Here is a 19021-nt window from a genome sequence, read left to right on the forward strand (position 1 = left end):
CCTAAAGTCCAGAAAATGTTGGTGGCCCATAAATGGTGTCAGAGAGCTCTGAATGTCTCAAAAACATTGTCAGCCTGAAAGGGGTATTAACTCGCATCCTAGACCACTGAAATTCCCAAAAATATTTTTGCCACGAAAAATGCATCCTACACCCATGAAGCTCAGAATATGTTAGCAGCCCAAAAAAGGCCTTAAAATGCATTTTATGCCTGCAAAAATGTTGAAAACTTTGGAGGCCCAAAAAAGGGGTTTACAGGCATCCTAGACCCCCTAAAGTCCAGAAAATGTCTGTGGCCCAAAAACAGTGTCAGAGAGCTCTGAATGTCCCAAAAACATTTGCAGCCTGAAAGTGGCACTAACCCACATCCCAGACCACTGAAATTCCTAAAAATATTTTTGGCACAAAAAATGCATCCTACAACCCTGAAAGATCAGAAAATGTTGGCATCTCAAAAAAAGGCCTTAAAATGCATTTTAGGCCTGCAAAAATGTTGAAAACTTTGAAGGACCAAAAAAGGGGTTTACAGGCATCCTAGACCCCCTAAAGTCCAGAAAATGTTGGTGGCCCAAAAATGGTGTCAGAGAGCCCTGAATGTCCCAAAAACATTTGCAGAGTGAAATGGGCATTAAGCCGCATCCTAGACCACTGAAATTCCCAAAAATATTTTTGGCACAAAAAATGCATACTACACCCCTGAAAGTTCTGAAAATGTTAGCAGCCCAAAAATGCCTTAAAATGCATTTTAGGCCTGCAAAAATGTAGAAAACTTTGAAGGACCAAAAGAGGGGTTTACAGGCATCCTAGACCCCCTAAAGTCCAGAAAATGTTGGTGGGCCAAAATCTGTGTCAGAGAGCTCTGAATGTCCCAAAAACATTTGCAGCCTCAAAGGGGCATTAACCCGCATGCTAGACTACTGAAATTCCCAAAAATATTTTTGGCACGAAAAATGCATCCTACACCCATGAAGCTCAGAATATGTTAGCAGCCCAAAAAAGGCCTTAAAATGCATTTTAGGCCTGCAAAAATGTTGAAAACTTTGAAGAACCAAAAAAGGGGTTTACAGGCATCCTAGACCCCCTAAAGTCCAGAAAATGTTGGTGGCCCAAAAATGGTGTCAGAGAGCCTTGAATGTCCCAAAAACATTTGCAGCCTGAAAGGGGCATTAACCCGCATCCTAGACCACTGAAATGCCCAAAAATATTTTTGGCACAAAAAATGCATACTACACCCCTGAAAGTTCTGAAAATGTTAGCAGCCCAAATATGCCTTAAAATGCATTTTAGGCCTGCAAAAATGTTGAAAACTTTGAAGGACCAAAAAAGGGGTTTACAGGCATCCTAGACCCCCTAAAGTCCAGAAAATGTTGGTGGCCCATAAATGGTGTCAGAGAGCTCTGAATGTCCCAAAAACATTGTCAGCCTGAAAGGGGCATTAACTCGCATCCTAGACCACTGAAATTCCCAAAAATATTTTTGGCACGAAAAATGCATCCTACACCCATGAAGCTCAGAATATGTCAGCAGCCCAAAAAAGGCCTTAAAATGCATTTTATGCCTGCAAAAATGTTGAAAACTGTGGAGGCCCAAAAAAGGGGTTTACAGGCATCCTAGACCCCCTAAAGTCCAGAAAATGTGTGTGGCCCAAAAACAGTGTCAGAGAGCTCTGAATGTCCCAAAAACATTTGCAGCCTGAAAGTGGCACTAACCCACATCCCAGACCACTGAAATTCCTAAAAATATTTTTGGCACAAAAAATGCATCCTACAACCCTGAAAGATCAGAAAATGTTGGCATCTCAAAAAAAGGCCTTAAAATGCATTTTAGGCCTGCAAAAATGTTGAAAACTTTGAAGAACCAAAAAAGGGGTTTACAGGCATCCTAGACCCCCTAAAGTCCAGAAAATGTTGGTGGCCCAAAAATGGTGTCAGAGAGCCTTGAATGTCCCAAAAACATTTGCAGCCTGAAAGGGGCATTAACCCACATCCTAGATCACTGAAATGCCCAAAAATATTTTTGGCACAAAAAATGCATACTACACCCCTGAAAGTTCTGAAAATGTTGGCAGCCCAAATATGCCTTAAAATGCATTTTAGGCCTGCAAAAATGTTTAAAACTTTGAAGGACCAAAAAAGGGGTTTACAGGCATCCTAGACCCCCTAAAGTCCAGAAAATGTTGGTGGCCTATAAATGGTGACAGAGAGCTCTGAATGTCCCAAAAACATTGTCAGCCTGAAAGGGGTATTAACTCGCATCCTAGACCACTGAAATTCCCAAAAATATTTTTGCCACGAAAAATGCATCCTACACCCATGAAGCTCAGAATATGTTAGCAGCCCAAAAAAGGCCTTAAAATGCATTTTATGCCTGCAAAAATGTTGAAAACTTTGGAGGCCCAAAAAAGGGGTTTACAGGCATCCTAGACCCCCTAAAGTCCAGAAAATGTTTGTGGCCCAAAAACAGTGTCAGAGAGCTCTGAATGTCCCAAAAACATTTGCAGCCTGAAAGTGGCACTAACCCACATCCCAGACCACTGAAATTCCTAAAAATATTTTTGGCACAAAAAATGCATCCTACAACCCTGAAAGATCAGAAAATGTTGGCATCTCAAAAAAAGGCCTTAAAATGCATTTTAGGCCTGCAAAAATGTTGAAAACTTTGAAGGACCAAAAAAGGGGTTTACAGGCATCCTAGACCCCCTAAAGTCCAGAAAATGTTGGTGGCCCAAAAATGGTGTCAGAGAGCCCTGAATGTCCCAAAAACATTTGCAGAGTGAAATGGGCATTAAGCCGCATCCTAGACCACTGAAATTCCCAAAAATATTTTTGGCACAAAAAATGCATACTACACCCATGAAGCTCAGAATATGTTAGCAGCCCAAAAAAGGCCTTAAAATGCATTTTAGGCCTGCAAAAATGTTGAAAACTTTGAAGAACCAAAAAAGGGGTTTACAGGCATCCTAGACCCCCTAAAGTCCAGAAAATGTTGGTGGCCCAAAAATGGTGTCAGAGAGCCTTGAATGTCCCAAAAACATTTGCAGCCTGAAAGGGGCATTAACCCGCATCCTAGACCACTGAAATGCCCAAAAATATTTTTGGCACAAAAAATGCATACTACACCCGTGAAAGTTCTGAAAATGTTAGCAGCCCAAATATGCCTTAAAATGCATTTTAGGCCTGCAAAAATGTTGAAAACTTTGAAGGACCAAAAAAGGGGTTTACAGGCATCCTAGACCCCCTAAAGTCCAGAAAATGTTGGTGGCCCATAAATGGTGTCAGAGAGCTCTGAATGTCCCAAAAACATTGTCAGCCTGAAAGGGGCATTAACTCGCATCCTAGACCACTGAAATTCCCAAAAATATTTTTGGCACGAAAAATGCATCCTACACCCATGAAGCTCAGAATATGTCAGCAGCCCAAAAAAGGCCTTAAAATGCATTTTATGCCTGCAAAAATGTTGAAAACTGTGGAGGCCCAAAAAAGGGTTTTACAGGCATCCTAGACCCCCTAAAGTCCAGAAAATGTTTGTGGCCCAAAAACAGTGTCAGAGAGCTCTGAATGTCCCAAAAACATTTGCAGCCTGAAAGTGGCACTAACCCACATCCCAGACCACTGAAATTCCTAAAAATATTTTTGGCACAAAAAATGCATCCTACAACCCTGAAAGATCAGAAAATGTTGGCATCTCAAAAAAAGGCCTTAAAATGCATTTTAGGCCTGCAAAAATGTTGAAAACTTTGAAGGACCAAAAAAGGGGTTTACAGGCATCCTAGACCCCCTAAAGTCCAGAAAATGTTGGTGGCCCAAAAATGGTGTCAGAGAGCCCTGAATGTCCCAAAAACATTTGCAGAGTGAAATGGGCATTAAGCCGCATCCTAGACCACTGAAATTCCCAAAAATATTTTTGGCACAAAAAATGCATACTACACCCCTGAAAGTTCTGAAAATGTTAGCAGCCCAAAAATGCCTTAAAATGCATTTTAGGCCTGCAAAAATGTAGAAAACTTTGAAGGACCAAAAGAGGGGTTTACAGGCATCCTAGACCCCCTAAAGTCCAGAAAATGGTTGTGGCCCTAAAATGGTGTCAGAGAGCCCTGAATGTCCCAAAAACATTTGCAGCCTGAAAGGGGCATTAACCCGCATCCTAGACCACTGAAATTCCCAAAATATTTTTGGCACAAAAAATGCATACTACACCCCTGAAAGTTCTGAAAATGTTAGCAGCCCAAAAATGCCTTAAAATGCATTTTAGGCCTGCAAAAATGTTGAAAACTTTGAAGGACCAAAAAAGGGGTTTACAGGCATCCTAGACCCCCTAAAGTCCAGAAAATGTTGGTGGGCCAAAATCTGTGTCAGAGAGCTCTGAATGTCCCAAAAACATTTGCAGCCTCAAAGGGGCATTAACCCGCATGCTAGACTACTGAAATTCCCAAAAATATTTTTGGCACGAAAAATGCATCCTACACCCATGAAGCTCAGAATATGTTAGCAGCCCAAAAAAGGCCTTAAAATGCATTTTAGGCCTGCAAAAATGTTGAAAACTTTGAAGAACCAAAAAAGGGGTTTACAGGCATCCTAGACCCCCTAAAGTCCAGAAAATGTTGGTGGCCCAAAAATGGTGTCAGAGAGCCTTGAATGTCCCAAAAACATTTGCAGCCTGAAAAGGGCATTAACCCGCATCCTAGACCACTGAAATGCCCAAAAATATTTTTGGCACAAAAAATGCATACTACACCCCTGAAAGTTCTGAAAATGTTAGCAGCCCAAATATGCCTTAAAATGCATTTTAGGCCTGCAAAAATGTTTAAAACTTTGAAGGACCAAAAAAGGGGTTTACAGGCATCCTAGACCCCCTAAAGTCCAGAAAATGTTGGTGGCCCATAAATGGTGTCAGAGAGCTCTGAATGTCCCAAAAACATTGTCAGCCTGAAAGGGGCATTAACTCGCATCCTAGACCACTGAAATTCCCAAAAATATTTTTGCCACGAAAAATGCATCCTACACCCATGAAGCTCAGAATATGTTAGCAGCCCAAAAAAGGCCTTAACATGCATTTTATGCCTGCAAAAATGTTGAAAACTTTGGAGGCCCAAAAAAGGGGTTTACAGGCATCCTAGACCCCCTAAAGTCCAGAAAATGTGTGTGGCCCAAAAACAGTGTCAGAGAGCTCTGAATGTCCCAAAAACATTTGCAGCCTGAAAGTGGCACTAACCCACATCCCAGACCACTGAAATTCCTAAAAATATTTTTGGCACAAAAAATGCATCCTACAACCCTGAAAGATCAGAAAATGTTGGCATCTCAAAAAAAGGCCTTAAAATGCATTTTAGGCCTGCAAAAATGTTGAAAACTTTGAAGAACCAAAAAAGGGGTTTACAGGCATCCTAGACCCCCTAAAGTCCAGAAAATGTTGGTGGCCCAAAAATGGTGTCAGAGAGCCTTGAATGTCCCAAAAACATTTGCAGCCTGAAAGGGGCATTAACCCACATCCTAGACCACTGAAATGCCCAAAAATATTTTTGGCACAAAAAATGCATACTACACCCCTGAAAGTTCTGAAAATGTTGGCAGCCCAAATATGCCTTAAAATGCATTTTAGGCCTGCAAAAATGTTTAAAACTTTGAAGGACCAAAAAAGGGGTTTACAGGCATCCTAGACCCCCTAAAGTCCAGAAAATGTTGGTGGCCTATAAATGGTGACAGAGAGCTCTGAATGTCCCAAAAACATTGTCAGCCTGAAAGGGGTATTAACTCGCATCCTAGACCACTGAAATTCCCAAAAATATTTTTGCCACGAAAAATGCATCCTACACCCATGAAGCTCAGAATATGTTAGCAGCCCAAAAAAGGCCTTAAAATGCATTTTATGCCTGCAAAAATGTTGAAACTTTGGAGGCCCAAAAAAGGGGTTTACAGGCATCCTAGACCCCCTAAAGTCCAGAAAATGTTTGTGGCCCAAAAACAGTGTCAGAGAGCTCTGAATGTCCCAAAAACATTTGCAGCCTGAAAGTGGCACTAACCCACATCCCAGACCACTGAAATTCCTAAAAATATTTTTGGCACAAAAAATGCATCCTACAACCCTGAAAGATCAGAAAATGTTGGCATCTCAAAAAAGGCCTTAAAATGCATTTTAGGCCTGCAAAAATGTTGAAAACTTTGAAGGACCAAAAAAGGGGTTTACAGGCATCCTAGACCCCCTAAAGTCCAGAAAATGTTGGTGGCCCAAAAATGGTGTCAGAGAGCCCTGAATGTCCCAAAAACATTTGCAGAGTGAAATGGGCATTAAGCCGCACCCTAGACCACTGAAATTCCCAAAAATATTTTTGGCACAAAAAATGCATACTACACCCCTGAAAGTTCTGAAAATGTTAGCAGCCCAAAAATGCCTTAAAATGCATTTTAGGCCTGCAAAAATGTAGAAAACTTTGAAGGACCAAAAGAGGGGTTTACAGGCATCCTAGACCCCCTAAAGTCCAGAAAATGTTGGTGGGCCAAAATCTGTGTCAGAGAGCTCTGAATGTCCCAAAAACATTTGCAGCCTCAAAGGGGCATTAACCCGCATGCTAGACTACTGAAATTCCCAAAAATATTTTTGGCACGAAAAATGCATCCTACACCCATGAAGCTCAGAATATGTTAGCAGCCCAAAAAAGGCCTTAAAATGCATTTTAGGCCTGCAAAAATGTTGAAAACTTTGAAGAACCAAAAAAGGGGTTTACAGGCATCCTAGACCCCCTAAAGTCCAGAAAATGTTGGTGGCCCAAAAATGGTGTCAGAGAGCCTTGAATGTCCCAAAAACATTTGCAGCCTGAAAGGGGCATTAACCCGCATCCTAGACCACTGAAATGCCCAAAAATATTTTTGGCACAAAAAATGCATACTACACCCCTGAAAGTTCTGAAAATGTTAGCAGCCCAAATATGCCTTAAAATGCATTTTAGGCCTGCAAAAATGTTGAAAACTTTGAAGGACCAAAAAAGGGGTTTACAGGCATCCTAGACCCCCTAAAGTCCAGAAAATGTTGGTGGCCCATAAATGGTGTCAGAGAGCTCTGAATGTCCCAAAAACATTGTCAGCCTGAAAGGGGCATTAACTCGCATCCTAGACCACTGAAATTCCCAAAAATATTTTTGGCACGAAAAATGCATCCTACACCCATGAAGCTCAGAATATGTCAGCAGCCCAAAAAAGGCCTTAAAATGCATTTTATGCCTGCAAAAATGTTGAAAACTGTGGAGGCCCAAAAAAGGGGTTTACAGGCATCCTAGACCCCCTAAAGTCCAGAAAATGTTTGTGGCCCAAAAACAGTGTCAGAGAGCTCTGAATGTCCCAAAAACATTTGCAGCCTGAAAGTGGCACTAACCCACATCCCAGACCACTGAAATTCCTAAAAATATTTTTGGCACAAAAAATGCATCCTACAACCCTGAAAGATCAGAAAATGTTGGCATCTCAAAAAAAGGCCTTAAAATGCATTTTAGGCCTGCAAAAATGTTGAAAACTTTGAAGGACCAAAAAAGGGGTTTACAGGCATCCTAGACCCCCTAAAGTCCAGAAAATGTTGGTGGCCCAAAAATGGTGTCAGAGAGCCCTGAATGTCCCAAAAACATTTGCAGAGTGAAATGGGCATTAAGCCGCATCCTAGACCACTGAAATTCCCAAAAATATTTTTGGCACAAAAAATGCATACTACACCCCTGAAAGTTCTGAAAATGTTAGCAGCCCAAAAATGCCTTAAAATGCATTTTAGGCCTGCAAAAATGTAGAAAACTTTGAAGGACCAAAAGAGGGGTTTACAGGCATCCTAGACCCCCTAAAGTCCAGAAAATGGTTGTGGCCCTAAAATGGTGTCAGAGAGCCCTGAATGTCCCAAAAACATTTGCAGCCTGAAAGGGGCATTAACCCGCATCCTAGACCACTGAAATTCCCAAAATATTTTTGGCACAAAAAATGCATACTACACCCCTGAAAGTTCTGAAAATGTTAGCAGCCCAAAAATGCCTTAAAATGCATTTTAGGCCTGCAAAAATGTTGAAAACTTTGAAGGACCAAAAAAGGGGTTTACAGGCATCCTAGACCCCCTAAAGTCCAGAAAATGTTGGTGGGCCAAAATCTGTGTCAGAGAGCTCTGAATGTCCCAAAAACATTTGCAGCCTCAAAGGGGCATTAACCCGCATGCTAGACTACTGAAATTCCCAAAAATATTGTTGGCACGAAAAATGCATCCTACACCCATGAAGCTCAGAATATGTTAGCAGCCCAAAAAAGGCCTTAAAATGCATTTTAGGCCTGCAAAAATGTTGAAAACTTTGAAGAACCAAAAAAGGGGTTTACAGGCATCCTAGACCCCCTAAAGTCCAGAAAATGTTGGTGGCCCAAAAATGGTGTCAGAGAGCCTTGAATGTCCCAAAAACATTTGCAGCCTGAAAAGGGCATTAACCCGCATCCTAGACCACTGAAATGCCCAAAAATATTTTTGGCACAAAAAATGCATACTACACCCCTGAAAGTTCTGAAAATGTTAGCAGCCCAAATATGCCTTAAAATGCATTTTAGGCCTGCAAAAATGTTGAAAACTTTGAAGGACCAAAAAAGGGGTTTACAGGCATCCTAGACCCCCTAAAGTCCAGAAAATGTTTGTGGCCCAAAAACAGTGTCAGAGAGCTCTGAATGTCCCAAAAACATTTGCAGCCTGAAAGTGGCACTAACCCACATCCCAGACCACTGAAATTCCTAAAAATATTTTTGGCACAAAAAATGCATCCTACAACCCTGAAAGATCAGAAAATGTTGGCATCTCAAAAAAAGGCCTTAAAATGCATTTTAGGCCTGCAAAAATGTTGAAAACTTTGAAGGACCAAAAAAGGGGTTTACAGGCATCCTAGACCCCCTAAAGTCCAGAAAATGTTGGTGGCCCAAAAATGGTGTCAGAGAGCCCTGAATGTCCCAAAAACATTTGCAGAGTAAAATGGGCATTAAGCCACATCCTAGACCACTGAAATTCCCAAAAATATTTTTGGCACAAAAAATGCATCCTACACCCCTGAAAGTTCTGAAAATGTTAGCAGCCCAAAAATGCCTTAAAATGCATTTTAGGCCTGCAAAAATGTAGAAAACTTTGAAGGACCAAAAAAGGGGTTTACAGGCATCCTAGACCCCCTAAAGTCCAGAAAATGGTTGTGGCCCTAAAATGGTGTCAGAGAGCCCTGAATGTCCCAAAACATTTGCAGCCTGAAAGGGGCATTAACCCGCATCCTAGACCACTGAAATTCCCAAAATATTTTTGGCACAAAAAATGCATACTACACCCCTGAAAGTTCTGAAAATGTTAGCAGCCCAAAAATGCCTTAAAATGCATTTTAGGCCTGCAAAAATGTTGAAAACTTTGGAGGCCGAAAAAAGGGGTTTAGAATCATCCTAGACCCCCTAAAGTCCAGAAAATGTTGGTGGGCCAAAATCTGTGTCAGAGAGCTCTGAATGTCCCAAAAACATTTGCAGCCTGAAAGGGGCATTAACCCGCATCCTAGACCACTGCAATTCCCAAAAATATTTTTGGCACGAAAAATGCATACTACACCCCTGAAAGTTCTGAAAATGTTAGCAGCCCAAAAAAGGCCTTAAAATGCATTTTAGGCCTGCAAAAATGTTGAAAACTTTGACGGACCAAAAAAGGGGTTTACAGGCATCCTAGACCCCCTAAAGTCCAGAAAATGTTGGTGGCCCAAAAATGGTGTCAGAGAGCCCTGAATGTCCCAAAAACATTTGCAGAGTGAAACGGGCATTAACACGCATCCTAGACCACTGAAATTCCCAAAACCAAAAATATTTTTGGCACAAAAAATGCATACTACACCCCTGAAAGTTCTGAAAATGTTAGCAGCCCAAAAATGCCTTAAAATGCATTTTAGGCCTGCAAAAATGTTGAAAACTTTGAAGGACCAAAAAAGGGGTTTACAGGCATCCTAGACACCCTAAAGTCCAGAAAATGTTGGTGGCCCAAAAATGGTGTCAGAGAGCCCTGAATGCTCCAAAAACATTTGCAGAGTGAAACGGGCATTAACCCGCATCCTAGACCACTGAAATTCCCCAAAATATTTTTGGCACAAAAAATGCATACTACACCCCTGAAAGTTCTGAAAATGTTAGCAGCCCAAAAATGCCTTAAAATGCATTTTAGGCCTGCAAAAATGTTGAAAACTTTGAAGGACCAAAAAAGGGGTTTACAGGCATCCTAGACCCCCTAAAGTCCAGAAAATGTTGGTGGGCCAAAATCTGTGTCAGAGAGCTCTGAATGTCCCAAAAACATTTGCAGCCTCAAAGGGGCATTAACCCGCATGCTAGACTACTGAAATTCCCAAAAATATTGTTGGCACGAAAAATGCATCCTACACCCATGAAGCTCAGAATATGTTAGCAGCCCAAAAAAGGCCTTAAAATGCATTTTAGGCCTGCAAAAATGTTGAAAACTTTGAAGAACCAAAAAAGGGGTTTACAGGCATCCTAGACCCCCTAAAGTCCAGAAAATGTTGGTGGCCCAAAAATGGTGTCAGAGAGCCTTGAATGTCCCAAAAACATTTGCAGCCTGAAAAGGGCATTAACCCGCATCCTAGACCACTGAAATGCCCAAAAATATTTTTGGCACAAAAAATGCATACTACACCCCTGAAAGTTCTGAAAATGTTAGCAGCCCAAATATGCCTTAAAATGCATTTTAGGCCTGCAAAAATGTTGAAAACTTTGAAGGACCAAAAAAGGGGTTTACAGGCATCCTAGACCCCCTAAAGTCCAGAAAATGTTTGTGGCCCAAAAACAGTGTCAGAGAGCTCTGAATGTCCCAAAAACATTTGCAGCCTGAAAGTGGCACTAACCCACATCCCAGACCACTGAAATTCCTAAAAATATTTTTGGCACAAAAAATGCATCCTACAACCCTGAAAGATCAGAAAATGTTGGCATCTCAAAAAAAGGCCTTAAAATGCATTTTAGGCCTGCAAAAATGTTGAAAACTTTGAAGGACCAAAAAAGGGGTTTACAGGCATCCTAGACCCCCTAAAGTCCAGAAAATGTTGGTGGCCCAAAAATGGTGTCAGAGAGCCCTGAATGTCCCAAAAACATTTGCAGAGTAAAATGGGCATTAAGCCACATCCTAGACCACTGAAATTCCCAAAAATATTTTTGGCACAAAAAATGCATACTACACCCCTGAAAGTTCTGAAAATGTTAGCAGCCCAAAAATGCCTTAAAATGCATTTTAGGCCTGCAAAAATGTAGAAAACTTTGAAGGACCAAAAAAGGGGTTTACAGGCATCCTAGACCCCCTAAAGTCCAGAAAATGGTTGTGGCCCTAAAATGGTGTCAGAGAGCCCTGAATGTCCCAAAACATTTGCAGCCTGAAAGGGGCATTAACCCGCATCCTAGACCACTGAAATTCCCAAAATATTTTTGGCACAAAAAATGCATACTACACCCCTGAAAGTTCTGAAAATGTTAGCAGCCCAAAAATGCCTTAAAATGCATTTTAGGCCTGCAAAAATGTTGAAAACTTTGGAGGCCGAAAAAAGGGGTTTAGAATCATCCTAGACCCCCTAAAGTCCAGAAAATGTTGGTGGGCCAAAATCTGTGTCAGAGAGCTCTGAATGTCCCAAAAACATTTGCAGCCTGAAAGGGGCATTAACCCGCATCCTAGACCACTGCAATTCCCAAAAATATTTTTGGCACGAAAAATGCATACTACACCCCTGAAAGTTCTGAAAATGTTAGCAGCCCAAAAAAGGCCTTAAAATGCATTTTAGGCCTGCAAAAATGTTGAAAACTTTGACGGACCAAAAAAGGGGTTTACAGGCATCCTAGACCCCCTAAAGTCCAGAAAATGTTGGTGGCCCAAAAATGGTGTCAGAGAGCCCTGAATGTCCCAAAAACATTTGCAGAGTGAAACGGGCATTAACACGCATCCTAGACCACTGAAATTCCCAAAACCAAAAATATTTTTGGCACAAAAAATGCATACTACACCCCTGAAAGTTCTGAAAATGTTAGCAGCCCAAAAATGCCTTAAAATGCATTTTAGGCCTGCAAAAATGTTGAAAACTTTGAAGGACCAAAAAAGGGGTTTACAGGCATCCTAGACACCCTAAAGTCCAGAAAATGTTGGTGGCCCAAAAATGGTGTCAGAGAGCCCTGAATGCTCCAAAAACATTTGCAGAGTGAAACGGGCATTAACCCGCATCCTAGACCACTGAAATTCCCCAAAATATTTTTGGCACAAAAAATGCATACTACACCCCTGAAAGTTCTGAAAATGTTAGCAGCCCAAAAATGCCTTAAAATGCATTTTAGGCCTGCAAACATGTTGAAAACTTTGAAGGACCAAAAAAGGGGTTTACAGGCATCCTAGACCCCCTAAAGTCCAGAAAATGTTGGTGGGCCAAAATCTGTGTCAGAGAGCTCTGAATGTCCCAAAAACATTTCCAGCCTCAAAGGGGCATTAACCCGCATCCTAGACCACTGAAATTCCCAAAAATATGTTTGGCACGAAAAATACATCCTACACCCATGAAGCTCAGAATATGTTAGCAGCCCAAAAAAGGCCTTAAAATGCATTTTAGGCCTGCAAAAATGTTGAAAACTTTGAAGAACCAAAAAAGGGGTTTACAGGCATCCTAGACCCCCTAAAGTCCAGAAAATGTTGGTGGCCCAAAAATGGTGTCAGAGAGCCCTGAATGTCCCAAAAACATTTGCAGAGTGAAACGGGCATTAAACCACATCCTAAACCTCTGACATTCCCAAAAATATTTTTGGCACAAAAAATGAATACTACACCCATGAAGCTCAGAATATGTTAGCAGCCCAAAAAAGGCCTTAAAGTGCATTTTAGGCCTGCAAAAATGTAGAAAACTTTGAAGGACCAAAAAAGGGGTTTACAGGCATCCTAGACACCCTAAAGTCCAGAAAATGTTGGTGGCCCAAAAATGGTGTCAGAGAGCCCTGAATGCTCCAAAAACATTTGCAGAGTGAAACGGGCATTAACCCGCATCCTAGACCACTGAAATTCCCAAAAATATTTTTGGCACAAAAAATGCATACTACACCCCTGAAAGTTCTGAAAATGTTAGCAGCCCATAAATGCCTTAAAATGCATTTTAGGCCTGCAAAAATGTAGAAAACTTTGAAGGACCAAAAAAGGGGTTTACAGGCATCCTAGACCCCCTAAAGTCCAGAAAATGGTTGTGGCCCTAAAATGGTGTCAGAGAGCCCTGAATGTCCCAAAACATTTGCAGCCTGAAAGGGGCATTAACCCGCATCCTAGACCACTGAAATTCCCAAAATATTTTTGGCACAAAAAATGCATACTACACCCCTGAAAGTTCTGAAAATGTTAGCAGCCCAAAAATGCCTTAAAATGCATTTTAGGCCTGCAAAAATGTAGAAAACTTTGAAGGACCAAAAAAGGGGTTTACAGGCATCCTAGACCCCCTAAAGTCCAGAAAATGGTTGTGGCCCTAAAATGGTGTCAGAGAGCCCTGAATGTCCCAAAAACATTTGCAGCCTGAAAGGGGCATTAACCCGCATCCTAGACCACTGAAATTCCCAAAATATTTTTGGCACAAAAAATGCATACTACACCCCTGAAAGTTCTGAAAATGTTAGCAGCCCAAAAATGCCTTAAAATGCATTTTAGGCCTGCAAAAATGTTGAAAACTTTGAAGGACCAAAAAAGGGGTTTACAGGCATCCTAGACCCCCTAAAGTCCAGAAAATGTTGGTGAGCCAAAATCTGTGTCAGAGAGCTCTGAATGTCCCAAAAACATTTGCAGCCTCAAAGGGGCATTAACCCGCATGCTAGACTACTGAAATTCCCAAAAATATTTTTGGCACGAAAAATGCATCCTACACCCATGAAGCTCAGAATATGTTAGCAGCCCAAAAAAGGCCTTAAAATGCATTTTAGGCCTGCAAAAATGTTGAAAACTTTGAAGAACCAAAAAAGGGGTTTTCAGGCATCCTAGACCCCCTAAAGTCCAGAAAATGTTGGTGGCCCAAAAATGGTGTCAGAGAGCCTTGAATGTCCCAAAAACATTTGCAGCCTGAAAGGGGCATTAACCCGCATCCTAGACCACTGAAATGCCCAAAAATATTTTTGGCACAAAAAATGCATACTACACTCCTGAAAGTTCTGAAAATGTTAGCAGCCCAAATATGCCTTAAAATGCATTTTAGGCCTGCAAAAATGTTGAAAACTTTGAAGGACCAAAAAAGGGGTTTGCAGGCATCCTAGACCCCCTAAAGTCCAGAAAATGTTGGTGGCCCATAAATGGTGTCAGAGAGCTCTGAATGTCCCAAAAACATTGTCAGCCTGAAAGGGGCATTAACTCGCATCCTAGACCACTGAAATTCCCAAAAATATTTTTGCCACGAAAAATGCATCCTACACCCATGAAGCTCAGAATATGTTAGCAGCCCAAAAAAGGCCTTAAAATGCATTTAATGCCTGCAAAAATGTTGAAAACTTTGGAGGCCCAAAAAAGGGGTTTACAGGCATCCTAGACCCCCTAAAGTCCAGAAAATGTTTGTGGCCCAAAAACAGTGTCAGAGAGCTCTGAATGTCCCAAAAACATTTGCAGCCTGAAAGTGGCACTAACCCACATCCCAGACCACTGAAATTCCTAAAAATATTTTTGGCACAAAAAATGCATCCTACAACCCTGAAAGATCAGAAAATGTTGGCATCTCAAAAAAAGGCCTTAAAATGCATTTTAGGCCTGCAAAAATGTTGAAAACTTTGAAGGACCAAAAAAGGGGTTAACAGGCATCCTAGACCCCCTAAAGTCCAGAAAATGTTGGTGGCCCAAAAATGGTGTCAGAGAGCCCTGAATGTCCCAAAAACATTTGCAGAGTGAAATGGGCATTAAGCCGCATCCTAGACCACTGAAATTCCCAAAAATATTTTTGGCACAAAAAATGCATACTACACCCCTGAAAGTTCTGAAAATGTTAGCAGCCCAAAAATGCCTTAAAATGCATTTTAGGCCTGCAAAAATGTAGAAAACTTTGAAGGACCAAAAAAGGGGTTTACAGGCATCCTAGACCCCCTATAGTCCAGAAAATGTTGGTGGCCCAAAAACAGTGTCAGAGAGCTCTGAATGTCCCAAACAGATTTGCAGCCTGAAAGGGGCATTAAGTCGCATCCTAGACCACTGAAATTCTCCAAAATATTTTTGGCACAAAAAATGCATCCTACAACCCTGAAAGATCAGAAAATGTTGGCATCTCAAAAACAGGACTTAAAATGCATCTTAAGCCTACAAAAATGTTGAAAACTTTGAAGGTCCAAAAAAGGGGTTTACAGGCATCCTAGACCCCCTAAAGTCCAGAAAATGGTTGTGGCCCAAAAATGGTGTCAGAAAGCCCTGAATGTCCCAAAAACATTTGCAGCCTGAAAGGGGCATTAATCCGCATCCTAGACCACTGAAATTCCCAAAAATATTTTTGCCACAAAAAATGCATAATACACCCCTGAAAGTTCTGAAAATGTTAGCAGCCCAAAAATGCCTTAAAATGCATTTTAGGCCTGCAAAAATGTTGAAAACTTTGAAGGACCAAAAAAGGGGTTTACAGGCATCCTAGACCCCCTAAAGTCCAGAAAATGTTGGTGGCCCAAAAATGGTGTCAGAGAGCCCTGAATGTCCCAAAAACATTTGCAGAGTGAAACGGGCATTAACCTGCATCCTAGACCTCTGACATTCCCAAAAATATTTTTGGCACAAAAAATGAATACTACACCCCTGAAAGTTCTGAAAATGTTTAGCAGCCCAAAAATGCCTTAAAATGCATTTTAGGCCTGCAAAAATGTTGAAAACTTTGGAGGCCGAAAAAAGGGGTTTAGAGGCATCCTAGACCCCCTAAAGTCCAGAAAATGTTGTTGGGCCAAAATCTGTGTCAGAGAGCTCTGAATGTCCCAAAAACATGTGCAGCGTCAAAGGGGCATTAACCCGCATCCTAGACCACTGAAATTCCCAAAAATATTTTTGGCACGAAAAATGCATCCTACACCCATGAAGCTCAGAATATGTTAGCAGCCCAAAAAAGGCCTTAAAATGCATTTTAGGCCTGCAAAAATGTTGAAAACTTTGAAGGACCAAAAAAGGGGTTTACAGGCATCCTAGACCCCCTAAAGTCCAGAAAATGTTGGTGGCCCAAAAATGGTGTCAGAGAGTCCTGAATGTCCCAAAAACATTTGCAGCCTGAAAGGGGCATTAACCTGCATCCTAGACCACTGAAATTCCCAAAAATATTTTTGGCACGAAAAATGCATCCTACACCCATGAAGCTCAGAATATGTTAGCAGCCCAAAAAAGGCCTTAAAATGCATTTTAGGCCTGCAAAAATGTTGAAAACTTTGAAGAACCAAAAAAGGGGTTTACAGGCATCCTAGACCCCCTAAAGTCCAGAAAATGTTGGTGGCCCAAAAATGGTGTCAGAGAGCCTTGAATGTCCCAAAAACATTTGCAGCCTGAAAGGGGCATTAACCCGCATCCTAGACCACTGAAATGCCCAAAAATATTTTTGGCACAAAAAATGCATACTACACCCCTGAAAGTTCTGAAAATGTTAGCAGCCCAAATATGCCTTAAAATGCATTTTAGGCCTGCAAAAATGTTTAAAACTTTGAAGGACCAAAAAAGGGGTTTACAGGCATCCTAGACCCCCTAAAGTCCAGAAAATGTTGGTGGCCCATAAATGGTGTCAGAGAGCTCTGAATGTCCCCAAAACATTGTCAGCCTGAAAGGGGCATTAACTCACATCCTAGACCACTGAAATTCCCAAAAATATTTTTGCCACGAAAAATGCATCCTACACCCATGAAGCTCAGAATATGTTAGCAGCCCAAAAAAGGCCTTAACATGCATTTTATGCCTGCAAATATGTTGAAAACTTTGGAGGCCCAAAAAAGGGGTTTACAGGCATCCTAGACCCCCTAAAGTCCAGAAAATGTGTGTGGCCCAAAAACAATGTCAGAGAGCTCTGAATGTCCCAAAAACATTTGCAACCTGAAAGTGGCACTAACCCACATCCCAGACCACTGAAATTCCTAAAAATATTTTTGGCACAAAAAATGCACCCTACAACCCTGAAAGATCAGAAAATGTTGACATCTCAAAAAAAGGCCTTAAAATGCATTTTAGGCCTGCAAAAATGTTGAAAACTTTGAAGAACCAAAAAAGGGGTTTACAGGCATCCTAGACCCCCTAAAGTCCAGAAAATGTTGGTGGCCCATAAATGGTGTCAGAGAGCTCTGAATGTCCCAAAAACATTGTCAGCCTGAAAGGGGTATTAACTCGCATCCTAGACCACTGAAATTCCCAAAAATATTTTTGCCACGAAAAATGCATCCTACACCCATGAAGCTCAGAATATGTTAGCAGCCCAAAAAAGGCCTTAAAATGCATTTTATGCCTGCAAAAATGTTGAAAACTTTGGAGGCCCAAAAAAGGGGTTTACAGGCATCCTAGACCCCCTAAAGTCCAGAAAATGTCTGTGGCCCAAAAACAGTGTCAGAGAGCTCTGAATGTCCCAAAAACATTTGCAGCCTGAAAGTGGCACTAACCCACATCCCAGACCACTGAAATTCCTAAAAATATTTTTGGCACAAAAAATGCATCCTACAACCCTGAAAGATCAGAAAATGTTGGCATCTCAAAAAAAGGCCTTAAAATGCATTTTAGGCCTGCAAAAATGTTGAAAACTTTGAAGGACCAAAAAAGGGGTTTACAGGCATCCTAGACCCCCTAAAGTCCAGAAAATGTTGGTGGCCCAAAAATGGTGTCAGAGAGCCCTGAATGTCCCAAAAACATTTGCAGAGTGAAATGGGCATTAAGCCGCATCCTAGACCACTGAAATTCCCAAAAATATTTTTGGCACAAAAAATGCATACTACACCCCTGAAAGTTCTGAAAATGTTAGCAGCCCAAAAATGCCTTAAAATGCATTTTAGGCCTGCAAAAATGTAGAAAACTTTGAAGGACCAAAAGAGGGGTTTACAGGCATCCTAGACCCCCTAAAGTCCAGAAAATGTTGGTGGGCCAAAATCTGTGTCAGAGAGCTCTGAATGTCCCAAAAACATTTGCAGCCTCAAAGGGGCATTAACCCGCATGCTAGACTACTGAAATTCCCAAAAATATTTTTGGCACGAAAAATGCATCCTACACCCATGAAGCTCAGAATATGTTAGCAGCCCAAAAAAGGCCTTAAAATGCATTTTAGGCCTGCAAAAATGTTGAAAACTTTGAAGAACCAAAAAAGGGGTTTACAGGCATCCTAGACCCCCTAAAGTCCAGAAAATGTTGGTGGCCCAAAAATGGTGTCAGAGAGCCTTGAATGTCCCAAAAACATTTGCAGCCTGAAAGGGGCATTAACCCGCATCCTAGACCACTGAAATGCCCAAAAATATTTTTGGCACAAAAAATGCATACTACACCCCTGAAAGTTCTGAAAATGTTAGCAGCCCAAATATGCCTTAAAATGCATTTTAGGCCTGCAAAAATGTTGAAAACTTTGAAGGACCAAAAAAGGGGTTTACAGGCATCCTAGACCCCCTAAAGTCCAGAAAATGTTGGTGGCCCATAAATGGTGTCAGAGAGCTCTGAATGTCCCAAAAACATTGTCAGCCTGAAAGGGGCATTAACTCGCATCCTAGACCACTGAAATTCCCAAAAATATTTTTGGCACGAAAAATGCATCCTACACCCATGAAGCTCAGAATATGTCAGCAGCCCAAAAAAGGCCTTAAAATGCATTTTATGCCTGCAAAAATGTTGAAAACTGTGGAGGCCCAAAAAAGGGGTTTACAGGCATCCTAGACCCCCTAAAGTCCAGAAAATGTGTGTGGCCCAAAAACAGTGTCAGAGAGCTCTGAATGTCCCAAAAACATTTGCAGCCTGAAAGTGGCACTAACCCACATCCCAGACCACTGAAATTCCTAAAAATATTTTTGGCACAAAAAATGCATCCTACAACCCTGAAAG

This window comes from Ambystoma mexicanum, chromosome 7p, assembly GCF_040938575.1.
Source record: "Ambystoma mexicanum isolate Mex_15411 chromosome 7p, UKY_AmexF1_1, whole genome shotgun sequence".
Lineage (NCBI taxonomy): Eukaryota > Metazoa > Chordata > Amphibia > Caudata > Ambystomatidae > Ambystoma > Ambystoma mexicanum.